We start from the raw sequence: 19719 nt of genomic DNA, 5'->3' as shown, positions 1-19719 counted from the left end.
CGATACCTCATGCAGAAACGCACCCTCTAGAAACCTGGACAGCAAGCTATACCACGATGCAGAGCTCCTCTCTTGCCACTTGAGTTTCCTAAACATCTCCATAACGCTATCCTGCTTACCAAATAACCCTGTGGCGAAACGCGCCGCTGTTCTTTGGACCTTCTCGATCTCCTCTGTCAACCCGACCTGGTACGGATCCCACACTGATGAGCAATCGTGAAGTATGTCTAACCAGTGTTTTGTGAGCCAACTCCTTTGTTGATCGACTACATTTTCTAAGGACTCTCCCAATGTATCTCAACCTGGCACCGGCCTCACCAACAATTAATTGGGACAACAAAAGATGCTAGACATCTTCCTTTGATAGTGTTTACAGTGACAATCTGAATGCTTAGGCAGCACGCTTTCAAAATAAAAGAGCAAATAATAGTGCTTCAAGATGCGCCATCAGAGTCAGAAACGTTCAGAAATACGTCAACAGTAATGAAATCATTCACGAACAATTTATTGAATATTATTAACAACTGTGGCTGTTATCTTAAAACCTGAATTTTTGCGTAATAAAGGTATGATGAACTTCTCGTGTTAATTTTAACTTTTAGTAGTTATTTTAATTTTTCTACTTAACTGTGTGCCACTGTCTTTAACTACTTCATTTGAACTTTGGCGTTCAAGATCCTCGTGTTTTCCTGATCCGAGAAAAATTATCTTGCAAGAAGTCATCGCAAGGAACCGCACTAAACAATCGCAGGAAACAATTTATTGCGACTACACTGCAGGCACTAAACGTGCGTCGCGCTGTTCCACCGTTAACCAAAGTGCCTGCCGCCACTATTTCAGCGGTTCAGTTTCAGCTCGCACGTCACCGCTAGGCTCAAGGATGTACACGGAGCGCAGCGAATCCTGTCTTAAAGTGTCTGCCAGCTCAGTTATTTCAGCACTGCCATGACACTCTTCCGAAGCTCGAACAATTCGTGCTGCACTTTGTCTCTCCATTGTACTATTTGGTACAGGTGGCACACTTGAGCCGTTTTCTCAGATAGGTCGAACGAATGTAAGCAATGTCTCATCCAGTTTAACATTCTGAATAGCCTACCAATGCACTTCAGTCTACCTGCTTTGCTTACTGCTGAACCACCGCGGTCTTTTCGTATAAGCAGGTATTTTGTTTGAGCTGACTCCGTAATTCCAGTCGTTACTACTGTTGTGGCATATTAAGTTTCTTTGTATCGTGGAGCGCACAATTTCACATTTCTTAACATCTAAACCATTGCACCACTTCGAACATCTACATCGCATGCTCTTTTATAGATAAAAATATCACTTGCAGATGGTCTAAGGTAACTGTTAGTAACGTGCAATGTCATTTATACACAACATTACCACGATTTCCGACACTTGCCTGCAGCATGCTTGACGTTAGCTCCACATCTGACTACATCTAAGATGCCATGTTGCATCCTACCTGCAACGAAATCTCCTGTCTAATCACAAATGTCTGAATACACCATATGATCGTAGATATATGACGAAGCGTTGGGGTTTTACCGAGTCAAATGCTCATAAGTCAAGAAAAAATTGCATCCACCCGATCGCCTTGGTCCACGACACGATTTGAGATGAGAAAACCTCGAGTTGGGCTTTGTACGACATTTTCTGAATCAATGCTGTTACCGTTTTAGCGGAATAACGTTTTACAGTTTATTACATTTGAAGTGAGAATATGCTATAATGAAACATTAATGACCCAAGTGTTGTGCTCAGAAATATTGCCTGCTATTCCCATTTTTTCTTCCTAAAAACTCGTATAGGCCTAGGTGTTACACTTTCGGAGACACGTAGACACTGCTTCGTTCAATTTCTACCCATGATCTGCCTATCGCTTCATAAACGAAGCAGCCTTTTGTACCAAAGTTCGCAAGGTCTACGCAGCTCCAGACCTGCCATCAAGCTCTCATTTGTCACTTAGGGTGTAGAAGGCTTTACTTGAACGTACCGTTAAGCGAATTACGAAAATTTTGAATTGACCAGCTAGTTTTAAGAATATTTCTTCTCCAGGCAGAATACTTCTAACTTCCACTCGCTGAGGAACTACCAGGTGGTTTTACACATGAAACAATGAGGAAGATCTGTCAAGTTTGGAATGTGGGAGACGAGGTACTGGCTGCAGTAAAGCTGTGAGGGCAAGTCCCGAGTCGTTCTTGGTTAGCTCAATTGGTAGGGCACTTGCCCGCGGGGGTCTGACAAAGTTTTAATCAGTCAAAGTTTTCAAAAATGATGAACTTTGGCGACCAAAAATGGTCTGTAAGGGCATGGTCTGTAAGGGAATTTCTTAAGATTATGCCACCCAAATCGAGTTTAATTTGCTGCCATCGTCTGCATCTGACAAAAATACTTTGAGCGGGACTATCTGCGCCCCCTCACTCCCTTTATTTGTGGCATACTCCACACGACTGCGAGCGAAGAGATCCTGGGACAACGTTCTGCTACGTTATTATAAATGAAATAAGTACTTTTACATTTAACCCTCCCTAGCCTGTAGCAATGTTGTTTACTGCTGGCTTAGTGACTAATCCCATTCGAGCTCTTCCTGAGTAAAGGTATTGTTGGGTAGTGAAATTTTATACGTTATACGTTTCCGGAGTACATAATTTACGGACAGCAATCCCAACGCTAATGTACTGTGACAAGCTGTGAGGTTTTATGGCCTGAGTCACTATTCACGAAGAGCTTTCAACGTCGTGCTGTACAGAAATCTACCAGGTTTACTGCGCTGCGGCTATTAGCGCTCAACAGACTCTTCTCAGGACTCTCACGGCTCATTAACTGCGAGTAATCTCCAGTGATGAGTAATAACGGAAATGGATACACTTCGCAATTACACTTCCACCGCGACTGTCTTGTGTTGCAGAGAGTTCGTAGGCGACTGTTTGAAAGCATCTATCACCGAAGTATTTGCAATCTGTACACATTCGACAATGTCAGGATGAAACTTCTGTAGCGCTCCAAATTTAGTCTCAAGAATTAAACCAAACGAAACGACTATGACTTTCCCGAAGTCGTTACCCTCGAAGTAAAGAGTAACGGTTTCACTAAAGCGAGCACCAAGCTAACCCTTTCATTTTATATTACGACAGCCTTCCCTTTGTACGAATGCATTGCTGTATGTTCCTTTTAGTAGTCGTCGTCGTTGATAGGAACCTTACAGTTCCCTAATGAATTCGAGATCTTCTCGTAGCAAAACAGTCGCTCTGTAAGATCCACCCATAGCCGCTCCACTTTCAGAGTCCGTACAATACAGACTTCCCCTAAGTAACAGTCGAAGGAAGACTGACTGGCAGAATTATAGAACGGGACTACTATAGACATTAAGTCACGGCTTGGTAAAACCACTGCACAACATGAGCGGCGAAATGTCGCAAGAGTTCGTGTTCAGTATTTCCTATAAATACAGTGCTCCTGTGGTACAGGTAGCAGACGCATCGCAGCGTGTGATTCAAATTGCGCGGTAACTTTAAACTTACTCTAAGGCTGAAGCACGATAAACAACGATTCTTGTGGGCAAAACGCCTGAACTGATCAGATTCACCGCGAAATTCTAGCGTTATATGGGCCAAATGCACTGTCACATCCAGCCAACAATCTGACTGAGGCCGTGCAGACTTGTATGGTGCAGATCGGAAGGAAAGGACGTTCTGCCGGAAGCGCCGTCGTCAAGGATGGACGTTGACCGGGAACGAAAGCATCGACAAGATCGACCACAGGCGAAAACGTCCAGGTAACATGTAACACCACAACTCTGAATGATCATACTTTTTCTGTGTGTTTTACGAAGTTTATTTTATTAGCTGTGGTGAATATTATCCTTGCAATTATGTTGTCAAGTTGCAAATGCTATTATTTAAGAAAGAATACGCATGGAATGTTAACATTTTGTAAATAGACACGCTGGCCTAGTCAGGGAAAAGCTATTGTGAAAGGGTGTAATAAATTGTAAATGCGTTGTCACTGGGCGTGCGAGCGCCCCAAAAAGTAGTTCGGAGTCGCGAGGAGACTATTGATGTCCCTATTTGTATGCATTCGCCGGTGTGGCTATGCAAAAGTGCGGAGATAAATGTTTCCCAAGTGCAGAACAGTGAAAACAAATGGTTGGTTTGGCGGATGTTTAATACGGGCATAGCATTTATTGGGCACAGTACAAATGCAGTAAGAGTAATTCACGTACAAGAGTATTGTAGGCACTTATTAACTGATATGGCAAGAAGATATCAACCTGTACCCTAATTTACCGCTAAATGAAGCCACTCGGCAAACCGACGGCATCATTAAGTGAAGTAAGATCTAGACTTTTATAACTAGAAATGTAATAAGGTGAAAGGCTTGGTTGGAATTTTATTCCTTTAATGATGTTTTCGTGCCTATTGTCACGAAAATGATTTTCTCAAGTCGTTATCCAAGAAGTACCCATCCTATCCCTTTGTAAAAACTGAGATAATCAGAAAATAAACTGAAAATGAACATTGATTTATTAGATTATCAAAACAAATTTTCCAACTTTTGGACAATTAATAACGAAATCTTTGGCTGCAGTATCACTATCAGAAATAGAATGATGCCAAAGTCAGTATTAATTCATTTGCTAAAAATAAAGTAACTTTCATAATAAAAGGTCTGTAGTAAAATTTTACGTAACTGACACGGTATTTCCCTGTCTAAGCAGAGTTCTAATTTATAGCTTGTGGCATAATTTATAGCTTTTATTACAAAGAAATACCAGAGTAACTGCTAGATATAAAACAGTCTTTACCAATGAGTAAATTCAGACATTCTTTCTGCTTTCTAAAATTACGGCAGTCAGTATTACAGTCACTAACTCATAAAAGTTAGTGTCCACAGCCAGCAAATAATCTTACTTTCATTGATCTTTGAAAATATAATATATTGTACGTGTTTGCTGTTTGATTTTTGGCTACTGTGACATGTTTAGTATGAAGTACTTTAAAGTGTGTGTTAGGTACTGTGCCTACGTTATGACGCCAAACTGCAGTATGCAGTTCAGTTTAAATTTAATTATTCTTGTTCTGGTAAGGAATTGGCGTCCGTTGGTTACTGTCATTGATGGCATACTTTGAAAAATTATTCCAAACTTTCCACAAACTTAATTTAAATTAGTTTACCTAACAAAAACATATGAAGTTAACCGTTCTTTGTTTCTAATCGTCATTGCTGAAGTACTGAGCGGTGGCGATTCTGTTCTAACTTCATCTACTTCTCTCGGTTTTGCGTTATTCTTTGGAGAAGATGCCTTTTCCCCAGATTAGAAACTTTAGGTACACAATCAGATAGAAAAGCCTAATTAGCCGGAGAGGTAGGAGGGTTATAAACTGAGTTTCTGATTCGCAGCAATTTCAGATTTTCCGACAATGAGGACGTTGACAACTGTTCCCTAATGGCTCCGTGATCAAGGAGCGTGTTTCCATCGTCGAGGAACTGAACGACTGATAGAACGCTCCAACCGTTGGTTACTTGTATAGCCCAGTGTATCTGTGCCACTTCGCAGCGCAGCCTTCAAGGAAATTACTTAGCCCTGTACAGTACTTAAATTACTTTTTGAAGTCCCTTCATATAATTCAAGAATTCGTAGAGCTGCTGCAAGCCATATGAATGAATCTAATACGAAGTAGATCAGTACTTCGTAAAGGGCAACATGTTCCCTGCTTGTCATTACAGTACTACCAAACGCCACACACGTCCATTGTTTTACTATTGCTTATCGCAGTCATTTACCGACGCAATCCAAATGGGCCTGTAATGCTTTTTGCGATTATATAAGGTAGCGCAGTTGAAAGTAGCCCGTCTCACCTTTGAATGCGAATGCGAATTTTCGACTTCTGAAAGTCAACAGCTACAACAATGGGCAGTTTTATTGAATAATCTATTGTTAGCCTTCTGTCGGCATTCAGTTTATTTCCTCAGAGCAGTTAGACGTTTCCCTTTGCGGCCTGAAAACTAACTCTCTCAATGGAAGAAATAAATGAAATTGTGGTAGCTTATGTGGAAACAGGTTCGATTAAGAAAACGCGCGAAATTTTCGGGGCCAAGTATTCGGATAAAGGACTACCAGCGAAAGAGCAATACTGAGAGTAAACGAAGTGGACCTTTGGAGAAAGGAACAGCCTGTATGAATATCAAGAGCTCATGTGGAAACCCAATTCTGAGCAAAGAAGGGAAAGCAGGAAGGTGGAAGGCGTATGTAGATGGACTATACAACGGTGATTTACTTGAGGGTAATATTATGGAAATGAAAGGGGACATAGATGAAGACGAAATGGGAGATATGATACTGCGTGAAGAATCTGACAGAGCACTGAAAGATCTAAGTCGAAACAAGGCCCCAGGAGTAAACAACATTCAATTAGAACTACTAACAGTTTTTTGGGAGAGCCAATCATGACAAAACTATCATCTGGTGAGTTTTTTATTGTGAATTGCAGAGTAATCACGTAGATGCAGGAAGACGTATGGGACATGTAAATACCCAAAGACTTCAACAAGAATATAATTCCAATCCCAAAGAAAGATGTTGACAGGTGTGAAAATTACCTAACTATCAGTTTAATAAGTCACGGCTGCAAAAATACCGACTAGTTCTGTACAGACGAATGCAAAAACTGGTAGAAGCCGACCTCAGGGGAGATCAGTTTGGATTCCGTAAAAATATTAGAACACATGAGGCAATACTGACCCTACGACTTAAATAGATTAAGGAAAGGGAAACCTACTTTTCTAGTATTTGCAGACTTAGACAAAGCTGTTGACAATGTTGACTTTAATCCTCTCAAATTCTGAAGGTGGCAGGGGTAAAATACAGGCAGCGAAAGGCTATTTGCAATTTGTACAGAAACTAGATGACTGTTATAAGAGTCGAGGGGCATGAAAGGGAAGCAGTGGTTGGGAAGAGAGACAAGCTTGTGGCCCATCCCAACGTTATTCAGTCCGTGTATTGAGCAAGCAGTGAAGGAACCCAGAAAAATTCGGTGAAGGAACTAAAATCCACGGAGAAGAAATAAAAACTGATGTTTGCCGATGACATTGTAATTCTGTCAGACAGCAAAGGGCCTGGAAGAGCAGTTGAACTGAATGAACAGTGTCTTGGAGGAGGATATATGAACAACGAAAACAAAACGGGGATAATGGAATGTAGCCGCATTGAATCAGGTGATGCTGAGGGAATTAGGGAAATGAGACGAAGTAGGTGAGTTTTGCTATTTGAGGAGCAAAACCGATGGTCGAAGTACAGAGGATATAAAATGGAGACTGGCAATGGCAAGGAAAGCGTTTCTGAAGAGTAATTTGTTAATACCCAGTATAGTTTTAAGTGGCAGGAAGTCCATTCTGAAAGTATTTGTGAGGAGTGTAGCCGTGTATGGAAGTGAAACATGGGCGATAACTAGTTTGGACAAGAAGAGAATAGAAGCTTTCGAAATGTGGTGCTACAGAAGAATGCTGACGATCAGATGGGCAAATCACGTAACTAATGAGGTACTGAATAGAATTGGGGAGAGGAATGTGGCACAACTTGAATAGAAGGGATCGGTTGGTAGGACACGGTCTGAGGCATCAAGGTATCAGCAATTTAGTATTGAGGGAAGCGGGGAGGGTAAAAATCAGAGGGAGACCAAGGGATGAATACACAGATTCAAAAGAATGTCGGCTGCAGTAGTTACTTAGAGGTGAAGAACCTTGCACAGTATGGGGTAGCATGGAGAGCTGCATCAAACCAGTCTCTTAAGACCGTAACGAACGAAGTGGCGCACCTAGAGATCTGTGCAAAGTGTAGAACGACGAAAGATTCCTTCAGTTCGCACACCGGAAGTTATTGCATACATTCGCCGACTAATTATTCAGGGCCCAACGAAGTCTAGAAGTAAATTGGCCGAACAGGCGCATGAAGTATGTGTTGGCAGCGGATCTTGGGAAGTCAATTTGAAGCTATGTCTTGCGACAACTGTTCAGCAATTGCGGGACGATGACGGTCTTGTATACTACTGCATGTGGCTTCTGAAGAACATTAAAGGTTGTTACACCCTTTCCATTACATTATGAGTGATTAAGTATGGTTTCATCTTTCTGGTCATGTTAATTCACAAAACAAGGCACTGGGCAACTGAGAACCCGAAGATCATGTGTCGGCAACCACTCCACGAAGAAAAACTGCGTTTGGTGCGGTGTAACAGGAAATCAAATCACTGGACCGAGATTTTGACACTCGTGTCATTTTTCCTGTGGGGACTAAGATCGACATGCGTGAAACAAGTCCACACACACCGCAGGAACTTAAAGACACCATCAACCATAAAGTTTCCGCCATAGATATTCAATCTTTACATCGGCTGTATCTATATGCTTAGACGTGTACTGGTGTATGCTGCAGGTAACTTTCAGCATCTTGTTTAAGTCTATGATTCACAATAAATAAATGCTAGGTCCATTTCAGTTGATTTGTGTCAACTGCGTTTTCACGTTCAGTGGGAACTATGGTCACACCTGAAAGTAACAGTTGCTATCATTTATGAGGCTGTCTTAAGTAGGCACGTCTACCGACTTTGTTATTAACAACTGTGGTTTAATATAGTAAGACCAGGATTACAGAGCTCTGTAAACGTCTTGATACAGCGGAATTCACGACGCGCAGGGTATCCACACCAGTAGTTGAGAATGATGACACTTAACTTCCTACGAAATTTAAAGTTTCGAACCTTTTCAAACTTTCTCGCTTACCTGCTTAACGAAATATTTAACACATTAACTGTAAAATAATCAGCTGTTTGTAGCTGCTTTTTAATAAACCGAAGTTCGATACTTTAAAAATCTGTTGTCGGGGTTTACTGATTGGTTAGAACAGAGTAAAAACATCTGCCCATGCTCTACAGTTTCCACTTTGGAACGGTCAAGCCTCTGCATTTTGACTAGTATTCATAGCTAGTTACCTTTTTCAAATGGTTCAAATGGCTCTGAGCACTATGGGACTTAACAGCTAAGGTCATCGGTCCCCTAGAACTTAGAACTACTTAAACCTAACTAACCTAAGGACATCACACACTCATGCCCGAGGCAGGATTCGAATCTCCGCCGCAGCGGTCGCGCGGTTCCATACTGAAGCGCCTAGAACCGCTCTGCCACTTCGGCCGGCTAGTTACCTTTTTCTAGGATGTTATACCTTCAGAAATCATACACGCGTTTTTTCTAACTTGTCCTAGATAATATCCGTTAAGCTGGTGTGTGCAGTTACTAAAAAGTTAGCTGATTTCTGCTAAGAAGTCTAATCTAGGCTAGTTTTCCATTCCTATCGATGGCTTATGTTAGATGCAATGCAAGGAATTTATCTACGCACGGGAAATGCTGCGCTACAAATGTCAGTTTAACAATTATACGCGTGAACTTAAGTTCCGCTGTTTTCCCGATGAGACGGTTGGCAAACAGTAAAATGTCTACAATACAAGCCCGGAAGCTGTATCACGTTGAACGAGAAAATTAGATTTAGAAAAAGCAGATGTCGGCAACTTCTCACTGGTAGGACCACAAGCAGCTTACGGAAGAGTCAACGGATTCTGCTCGTCACTATGGGATCCCAACGAAGTCAGAGCAGCGCGTATCGTCTCGGGCTCGCATCATAAGGGGGTTGGGTTGTTTTTGGGGACGAGACCAAACAGCGAGGTCATCGGTCTCATCGGATTAGGAAAGGAGGTGGAAGGAAGTCGGCTGTGACCTTGGAAAGGAACCATCCCGGCATTTGCCTTTATCGGTTTAGGGAGATCACGGAAAACCTAAATCAGGATGGCAGGACGCGGGATCGAACCGTCGTCCTCCCGAATGCGAGCTTCATAAGCTGAAGAGCGTCGGAGATGTCCAAATTGCGGTGATGGACGCTACAAGATGTGGTGTGCGTCACCGATGTCTACTGTTAGAATTCCGATAGCGTATTTTCCAAGAGGGTTTTTGCAGTTATTACTTGTTCCTTCCTTGACAGCGCAGTGGCCATGTCGGAGAACTTAATTCTAGCTCGTACCAATGGCTACTTTAATGAACTCCCTACGGACCAGTCGCCACTGTGAAAGACAGGGAAAAATTATTGTAGTACACGTAGTCGCATCGTCAAATGGCTTGTATAGTACGGATATTTTATTTAGCAATGGGACAGCAGCGTAGTGATAATTGAGAATTTATTTCTATCACCAAATGCGTTTAGCCTGTTTATCCCGAAGGTCCACAGTTTCATACTGTCAAAACACAGACTGAACAGTCTTCTTTAAATAAAACCAATTATTTACACCGAAAAAGAGTCAAAATTACACTGAATTTCCTATCCCAGACACTTGCTCAAATCCAAATGTTTGTGTCCATCACTGTTAACTATTTCAAATGAAGCTAAGAACGAAATTTACCTGCAACAGTAAAATACAATGGCACTTTAGAGTAACTCCATGCTTCTTAACTTTCAGATTTTCGCTCGAAAGGTAAACAGTCTTAAAATCTTAATTTAGAAATGTAAGAAAGATTCGGGGAAAATGAATCAGTGTTAAAATTAAATAATACAGTGTAATAATTGAGTCATTTTCCGCCTACATGAAGATATCAGAGATTAGACCCACAGAGTGCAGGGTTCGGTAGAGTACACCAGCTGTGGATGACGGAAATATCTGGGAAGGGAAGCCACACAGCGCCGGCTGGGGCTCATCTCGCCTGACCAACCTGGGCGTTTAGAGTGGGGGAATGGGCGTTTAGGATTCCGTGCCACTGCCATCTGGCCTGCTCTCCGACCTTGTGTGATCCAAAGACTGCGCTTTACCGTTCATCACAACACTGCATAATGTTTACCAACAGATCCGTCAACGTAGGGGCCAATGGACCTCCTCTTAGAACATAATAGATTAATACATTTACTATAATGGTTTCAAAATGTCTTCATAAAATGTCACTTCTATCACTATGCCTTTAAAGATTAAACTCTTTCGTCTTACTCGCTTTCATTCACTTCATCACTATCACAGTTGTCTGGGTAGCATTCATCACCTAGTTGTGCAGTGTACTGTTGAAAGCGTGAAAGATGTTAACCTCTGCCACGACCACGAGGACGACCACAACGTTCTGGTTGGTTTTCTGGTGAACTCTGAATCAGTGAGACTCTCATAGAAGTTTTGGTACACTGGAGGAATGAACTGTAAGAACGACGTCAAGTCATCAAGTTTTGTTTGCTTTGAACATGCTGATCGATGTTGATGTAGTGGAAATTTTTCAGTTATTGTTCCAGATCTACATGGACGGGCAAGATTTACTTTTCCAAATTTTATGTCTTCATTCAATGTCTCCTTGATGAAGGAAGTTTTTAGTTCAGCTTTTCTGTATCACATCCATCCCAGTGTCAATCAAGTAACCTTTTGCTTCTCAGTGTGTTTTCCTGTTTATGAGAAATTTTGCAGTTCTGTAGATAGGAAATCTTGCTTCATTTCTTTCACACGAAATGTCACCCTGACATTTTCTACAAGCGTCATCGAATCCTGTGGCACAAATATAAACTATTTGCTTTTTCTTCCTCTCAATGAGAGAAAAAAAAAATCAGTATTTTCAAGCTAACTATGTCCAGGCACGAGGAACTTCTGATCAATTTCAATAGAAGTATGACCAACAATATAGAGCCAAAATCGGGCTATTATTTGAATTCTGTTTTGCCTACCGCAACTGTCAGTGTAGGCAATAACATTAAATATCAGATGGCAATGATTTTACACACTTCATTAAGCAAAAACCCAGTTCTGAAGGGCCAAGTGAGGCATTTTTTTCAGACCACATACATGGCAGCATGATCTGTTCTACAGACATGTATTCCAAGATTAAATGTCCAAAGCTGTCTTGTAAATAAGATTTGTTGTTAGCATTGGAGTTGGCAATGCTTTTTCAAGGTCTAAAGTAAGTACATGTATTGAGCCTTCTTTTGACTTCTGTGTATCTCCTATCTTAACGGCTCTTGCTTGCTCAACTCCCCTTAGGTGAAGCTCTTTCTCCAGACTTAGATTGTTAATTTTACTGATATGTACCTTTGTTTTAATTAAATTTTCTAATGGGTAACAAGTATCGCAGGTGTCACTCCTTAGCTTATAAAGTGATAGATTAAATTCTGAATTCAACACTTGACTGTAAATGGAGGCCTTCACTGGCAAAATGTTTTCTTAGTATAACGCACATACATTAAGACGTAACTGACGACAGGTATTTCCTGTGGGGGGCTACGTTTACTGAGAATAGTGATTCGTGTAATGAGGAAAGCTTTTTATGTAGTTCCTTACGATAGGGAAGCGATCTTTTGGTATTTTATTTCCAGGAGCATTATTACCATGTTAATCAACCGGAGAAGTCTTCCACTCGGTTTGTATAATGCAGCTGTCGTAAATCGGCGATTGCTTATAGTTAATGTTCAGGAAGAACTCGTTACACACTGCTCTTACATGGTTACACAATCAAAAGCCTCAGAAAAAGAATACGAAAGGGTGAAGTTAGGTTATTCCCCCACTTAACATTTGATCAGTCATTCTGTTGAAAAACCTTTCGGAAAATAAACTAACATTATCTTACTCCTTTACTTTCGCAAAAATGATAAACTATTTTTTAAGACATTACTTTTTCGAGAATTTTAGATGAAGCTGTCAGAAGTGAGATTGGGTGGTAGTAACGCATCAGACCTATCGCCTTTTTATGCAACTGTTTAACAGCAGTATTTCAGTCCTTCAGGTAAAAGGACTTTCACTGAGCTGTTACATATATGGCTGAGAACCTTACGTATCTATTGTGAACAAGCCGTTCGTATTCTGCTAGGAACGCCATGATTCCATGCAAGACTTTTCGTAAGTTCAGAAGGGGAGGTGGAGAATTTCAATTTTATTGAACTGTTTAAGTATTGCCTCTGCCATATATAGCCTTGCCTTTTCCAATGAAAATCTGGATTTTATTTTCTCGACAAGAAAAAATTTCCGTATTAAAAATTTTTCAACTTCTGACTTAAATTTTTCATACAATTTGACGTGAACAGTCTTTGCGCTCTTGGTTGCCCTGCTTCCGTTTCAACAGTATCAATTTCTTGATCCTCCACTTAATACTTATGAAGACTTAAATTTGTGTAAACCTAGGTCCGGAATATGTGAAAACTGGCCCTTAAGAAGTATTTTCTTTCCACTAGAACTATGAAAAATCGAAATCTTAAACAGGTAAGTCAGAATAGGCGTTAATAAACTTCTTTACGGTGTAATATTGAGTTAACAGCTATTACAAAATTGACCATTTATTTTACATTCAAGCAAACAACTTCAGCGTCGCGAAAATTCCGCTGTGCCAATTCAAAGTTTGTCAGGTGGCCATTAACGTTCATAACGTTGTCTTACTCTACCCTGTAGACTTGTTATCTCATGGACCTTTATTCTGCCCTGTGTAAGTCTGTTCTCTTGCTTTTTTCCCCTACACTGTGAGTTAGCTTCACAGCACCATCGTTCCCTGTTGCTGTAGCCTTATTTACAGCACGCCAGGGCACCCAGCCGACTCCCCCTCCTCATAACCACTGCTGTACAAGTAGTTCAAAACTAACCATAGATTAGATCTTCAGTTGTAGTCACCAATACTGCTCCTGCATGATTTCCCATGGGTCTTACCCATTTTTGATTACGTCTTCATCCACCTCATATCTGAGTCTAGCAAAGAATTTTCTTGGCCAGGTGATTTACTTAATTGCGTAAAAATTAGATCTACCTGACAGTGCCTCGTATCTTAGGAAACGAAGGTATTCCAGCTTCTTTAACTCAAGTCGTCGACAAGGGACTACTTTACGATGCTGAAGGCTTTTTTAAGAGCACTTAACAGCAAAATACAATATACAATCCGACACGCTAAAGTATTTCGATTTGAGCTAATTTGGAAAATGCCTCCTACTACTTCACAATAATCCTTGCTGTAGGTATTTTGCCACGACTGAGAGGACTTAGTTTCCATCAAATAATATCAAGTAATCTATGAGGCATCTGCTGTATAATTATGTACAGAAGGGACGTTACTTAAACATGTGAACTTTCCGCGAATTAGATTTCACTTCCACAATCCACAATAACGCGTATCAAACAGGTACTCATGCAATGCAGATGTTGCACTTTTTGTACGAGACTCATCCGCTTGTCTTCAGTGACAAATTTCCTATAACAATGACAGCAAAATAAAAATATTCGAACTATCGGTGTGTCACTGAAAAGTGCTCTACAGTCAATTTAATCACTTCTCTATATCCTTAAACTTTCAATTCATCTTCTGTTCAACTTTGAACTTATTCGTAATTACAGGACACCCTTAGACAGGTGCAATGCACAACAGCAATTTTATTTTAAAACTATTTCAAAACAAAACGACCAAGCAGATTTGAAAATTATCAAAGCATACTATATTTTATAAGAAGCCTTCATACCGAGTGTTCGTTCACATAATATCCAAAAACAGTGTGAGGACACAAGCACGCAATACGTAGGTCCTATACTAGCAAGCACGACCCCGTTTACATCACATGGCATTGCGATGGTTTCGCTGAAGGTTAGGCTTTTGCAGCTGAGGTTCCGTACGCTGTCAAAAGATAATTGGACGACGAAACAAATTATAGCAATTTTAATTTGAACAAAAATCTCAGGTCCCGGTAGGTGGTGCCTGCTTTCATATAATTATTCCCAAAGAGATCTAAAGAGTGAAATTCTAGAATATTGTAAGAAATAAAAATATATGAAAACTTTAGTAGACTAACCAGGAACTTACCGACTGAAGATTTTTCGAAAATGACAAACATTAACTTGGTATGCCAATAATTGTGACCTATATTACGAACAAGAGACATATAGGCCACATTACATACAGTAAAGAATTACCATATTAGCTATTCAGTGCTTTCGGAGCAGAGACCCCTTCGAATGTTGGTAAGGACCCTTAAAACTGTTCTAACGCAGTGAAACCAAGGCCGAAAATCTAATCTCAGTAAATACGTGGTTTCATGTTCCAAGTGTAAGCGCGATTTACCCATCTGCACAGTACAATTTCGTGGAATTGGTTGACCACTGTGAGGTGCGATATTTATATAGTCCATTAATACTCTTACCGCTATCGCTCAGCTTCACACATACCGAGAACAATTAAGCTTACCATGAAAATTCAATCGAGAAAATGACTCCTGAGCAAGATAGTGAACTCATTTTTCGCAGCTTTCGTACGAAGTACTGAGTACACAACAAAACAATGGCTTGAGGCATCCTGAATTTGCCTTCCAGTTATAGTTCTCTTAATGGAGAATGCGTTATATATGGTGAGAAATGTCAGGCTGCGCTACAAGTTAATCTATTACCACAAACTTTTTTAGCACACTCGTCGGCTTAGCCTACACACGACCTATTTGCCGCTACAACCTAGAGAGAGAGAGAGAGAGAGAGAGAGAGAGAGAGGGGGGGGGGGAGGAGTGGGTGGAGGGGAACGTAGATGCACGTTCACTTTAGACGGAATACAGAACGCCTACACACACTTGCCTAACTTACGAACAATGACGGTGAGCAAAACACCGACCAAGATCCAATTCCAGCTGTTTTAAAAACTGAACGAAACCTACATAGCAAAGAGATTTTCACTCCTGAAATCAAAGTATGGCACACACTCGCATGGCAAGTGTTCCAGTGTTAAAAACGCGACACACCCACTTCTGTGTACGATGGTGTCAGAAGTAACCATCCCTCATGTCAATGGTCACAAGGTAATATTTCGTTTTACCGACGACTAGACTATCTCGCGTTTCATTCTGAACAGTCACCGTCCTATTTAGCTCTCTTCATTTCCAGTGTCTTTACAGACGCTACCTAACAAATTTCAAGCTTGTGATTGCGGTATGCCAGGCGAAATTCACTTCCCTCGCCAACTACATTAAGCATTGTCAGATATCCGCGAATACATTCATCCGCCTTCAATGAGGTGGAAATACTGCTAGCTAAACAGTACTGCCTATTTATTAAGTCTCCTTGCAGCACAATTGGGCTCAAATTACACTACGCATTTTTTAAAATGGGCGTAATGAGAAAACGCCAAGTTTTTAAACCAATAAAGATAGTGCCTTATTTTTCCTCACGCTACGTAAGTTAATTTAATAGATTGTGAGACGAGTCGAATTTAGCCGTACCGCTGTTCGTATCCATTACATAACTAGAAATAATGAACGCAAAGAATTTATTAGTGTAGCTATTTGGCACAGAAACTACCTCAAAAGAGGCCGACATTCGAAATGAGGCAGTGTGAGTTCACAGCTATCAGATATGATTCGTGTCTGTTCAAAGCGTGCTCGTCATATGGTACGCGTTATTGGACACTTCAGCCTGTTAACGCCAACATGATGCACACGCCAAAGTTATCACACTTCGATTCACAGCTGCTTACAATACGTATGCGCTCTTCCCTAACATTACTCGTGTACCAATGGATCAACACCTAGATTTGCACACACTGACAGCTAGCCATAGGGTTCAGACGCTTACAATCATGGAAATAACATTCGGACACATTTAGGGAAAAACAGTAACCGATTTTTCGATTTTACTCTGAAAAACGGATCGCACAAATCAGCCTTACTGGTGCCAGGTTTCTGTCCAAAGATGGGCCACTTTCGAATGATGGTACGCTTTTGCACAGAAACCAATAAATCTGATTTGTGCAATCTAGATTGTTTTTCTAAGTACAATCACCGAAAATTTATTTCATAAATCCATTAAGTTATGAGCCCGATAGAAATAAGTAGAACAGTCGAATACGGCATTGAGAATTATCAGTAAATTTATACTATTTCCGCACGACCTTCAGAACAAACGAAAATTTCGGACGTTTCCTAAAAGCTGCCACTACCGTCCGTCCTATATACATTACACAGACAACATAATTGCTCTAACAGTGATTACACCCCAATTTTAACGGGCACTATTTTAGTATGTCTTTTTGTTGATTTTCTATAATGGCATTGCATCATAGAGCCTTCGTCGCAAAAAAGTTCTGGAATGAAAAATTTAACTACCAGAAAAAATAATAGTTGCAACAGACAAGTTTTTGAAGACAAGAAATGATATCTATGAAAGTAAAATATAAGACAAAAAGCGAAGGCCGTCCATCTATGACCGGCTTCACCGCACAAATGCCAACGAATTAAAAGGAACCCTGGAAAAAACTTAACAGCATGTATTCTATTTCAAACAAAATAATTTACGGTAAATTCAAAGTACTGGAGACTAACAATAAAATACTGAATTTAGAAAGTACTGATCTAATCGCATTTTCCTTGGACTAACTATTCTCAAACATCCAGTCAATTTAACTCTACCATGTCCTGTAACTACGACTGTGCCTGCTAATTATTCTACTTCACGTCATTCGTAAGTGATCAGATTCTATCGTGTAGCAAATGCACTTTTTTTTTACTACAACTTTGCAGCAGGCGTGTCTAGTTAAAAATCAGACAACTCTAGAATTTTTAATATAACATTTCACACAGCACCGTAGCCTAAAAAAAAGTTAATTTACTCCTTGAATTGCCCCATCAAATTATTTTGGCACATCCAAAGCAATTTCTACATACGTGACATACTGCCTCAATGTTCCACATTCTTGTATATAATCCACACTAGGTTGTTCCTTTTATTATTACTGGATACAGGGCTTTAGAAGTCTTCGTAAAACCAGCAGATACGTAATGAACAAGAGGTAAGAGCTTGACTTCCCCCGCTGGTCCTGTTGACTCCCTACGCAGCCGTTGTTTACCGTGAGACAGGTGCGTGCGGCTTGTGTTCACCCGGTTGGAACCTTGACTGCGTTTGACTTACACAAAAGCCCGCCTGCTTACCTGTGTCTGCGCACGAGTATTGTTCAGACAGCAGTCCGTCGCAGCATATGTATAGTTCTAACGTCCACGTTCAGCAACACAAACACAAACATCGAATGACACGATACACAATATGAACACCACTCGGTCCCGACCGCTTACCGCCGCGTTTCAAACCGGACTACCGCTCCGCGCGGTTCACCAACGGAACAAGCTGCTAGTTCTGCGACCGTGGCACAGGTGGCGCAGCGCATGTAAGCGCTGGCGGCGCTCCTTGCGGTAGACGCTGCAACTTCGACTGCTGTCGACAGACTCTACCCATGATATTCCAAACAGAAAGTTTCGTGGGCCGCCTCCCCGTCTTGATTTATTTTACCTACCAGTGCTATAGGAAAAGTTTACTCTTATTAACTTTATTCTCTGCAACGGGCTTCTTTCAGAGCTACATTTTTGAAATGCTTTGGAAGCAAGTTTCCTTTACTCCATTCAGTAATGCGCGGTTTCCAAATATTTATCGCGCAGCAAAATGCAAACAATAAATTGCATACACTCGAGAGATACAATAGTACAAAAGAAGAGAAATGAGCTACTTTACTACATTCATACCGCTTGTTGGAAACAACGGTAGCGAAAACGCTTCTGTGCGCACTATAGCTGTATATTACAATCTGTTTTCAAGATTCCTGTGGAAGCTATACGATTGGTGTTATATTCGTACATTACTCACTTAAAGTTGGCGCTTCAAATTTTGTAAATAGCTGTCGCGGGAAATTTACTTCACACTAGTAAATTTCTCAAACCCATTCGTATTCTTTTCCTATTATCCAGCAAATATGTATTACTGACATAACAGAGTTTTATTACAAAGAGTTTTAATGCTCATTGTTATGCTGGATCTATGTTTTTCAGAGTTGTACCGTTTTTCCGCCTCTATCAGGGTTTTCGGAAAACATTATACATTTTATCACTCTTCTAAGTACACATATCTGTAATTTTTCTTGTCTGGACGCACATAGTGCTGTAGTGTTGTGGGATTCTATTTCTTTATTCCACTCATAAATTGACACTGCTCAAATCTCAAAACGTTAATTGTATTGTTGATGTCTGACCAAAATAAATTAGAAAATACAGACATAAGAGAAGTGGCTCTTTTAATCGAAAGATTTTTTTAAAAAATCAGGGGGTTGCCCTTATTTGCGCTGTAAGTAATTATTTATTCTTACAATTTTCTCTCACAATATCGCGCATATAGGTAATGCTTTATTTATTAGGGATCATTCAATTCAAGTACATTATCAGCCTCTTTAACAACTGTAGAAGTAGTAAATACACTCCTGGAAATTGAAATAAGAACACCGTGAATTCATTGTCCCAGGAAGGGGAAACTTTATTGACACATTCCTGGGGTCAGATACATCACATGATCACACTGACAGAACCACAGGCATATAGACACAGGCAACAGAGCATGCACAATGTCGGCACTAGTACAGTGTATATCCACCTTTCGCAGCAATGCAGGCTGCTATTCTCCCATGGAGACGATCGTAGAGATGCTGGATGTAGTCCTGTGGAACGGCTTGCCATGCCATTTCCACCTGGCGCCTCAGTTGGACCAGCGTTCGTGCTGGACGTGCAGACCGCGTGAGACGACGCTTCATCCAGTCCCAAACATGCTCAATGGGGGACAGATCCGGAGATCTTGCTGGCCAGGGTAGTTGACTTACACCTTCTAGAGCACGTTGGGTGGCACGGGATACATGCGGACGTGCATTGTCCTGTTGGAACAGCAAGTTCCCTTG

General features: G+C 40.8%; 1 protein-coding gene across 1 annotated transcript in view; it reads right to left on the bottom strand.

The window, feature by feature from the left end:
* LOC124777853 (rap guanine nucleotide exchange factor 6-like) overlaps nt 1-18088 on the bottom strand; it is a 611356-nt gene extending 593268 nt beyond the window's left edge. Inside the window, exon 1 of the mRNA XM_047253392.1 lies at nt 17939-18088. The gene's annotated coding sequence lies outside the window, so the exon portion shown is untranslated. The remainder of the gene's footprint in view (nt 1-17938) is intronic.
* Nucleotides 18089-19719: the final 1631 nt, after the last annotated feature.

Source organism: Schistocerca piceifrons, chromosome 1 (assembly GCF_021461385.2).
Source record: "Schistocerca piceifrons isolate TAMUIC-IGC-003096 chromosome 1, iqSchPice1.1, whole genome shotgun sequence".
Taxonomy (NCBI): Eukaryota; Metazoa; Arthropoda; class Insecta; order Orthoptera; family Acrididae; genus Schistocerca; species Schistocerca piceifrons.
Note: the sequence above shows the minus strand (reverse complement) of the source record. Positions and strands in the feature narration are given on the sequence as shown.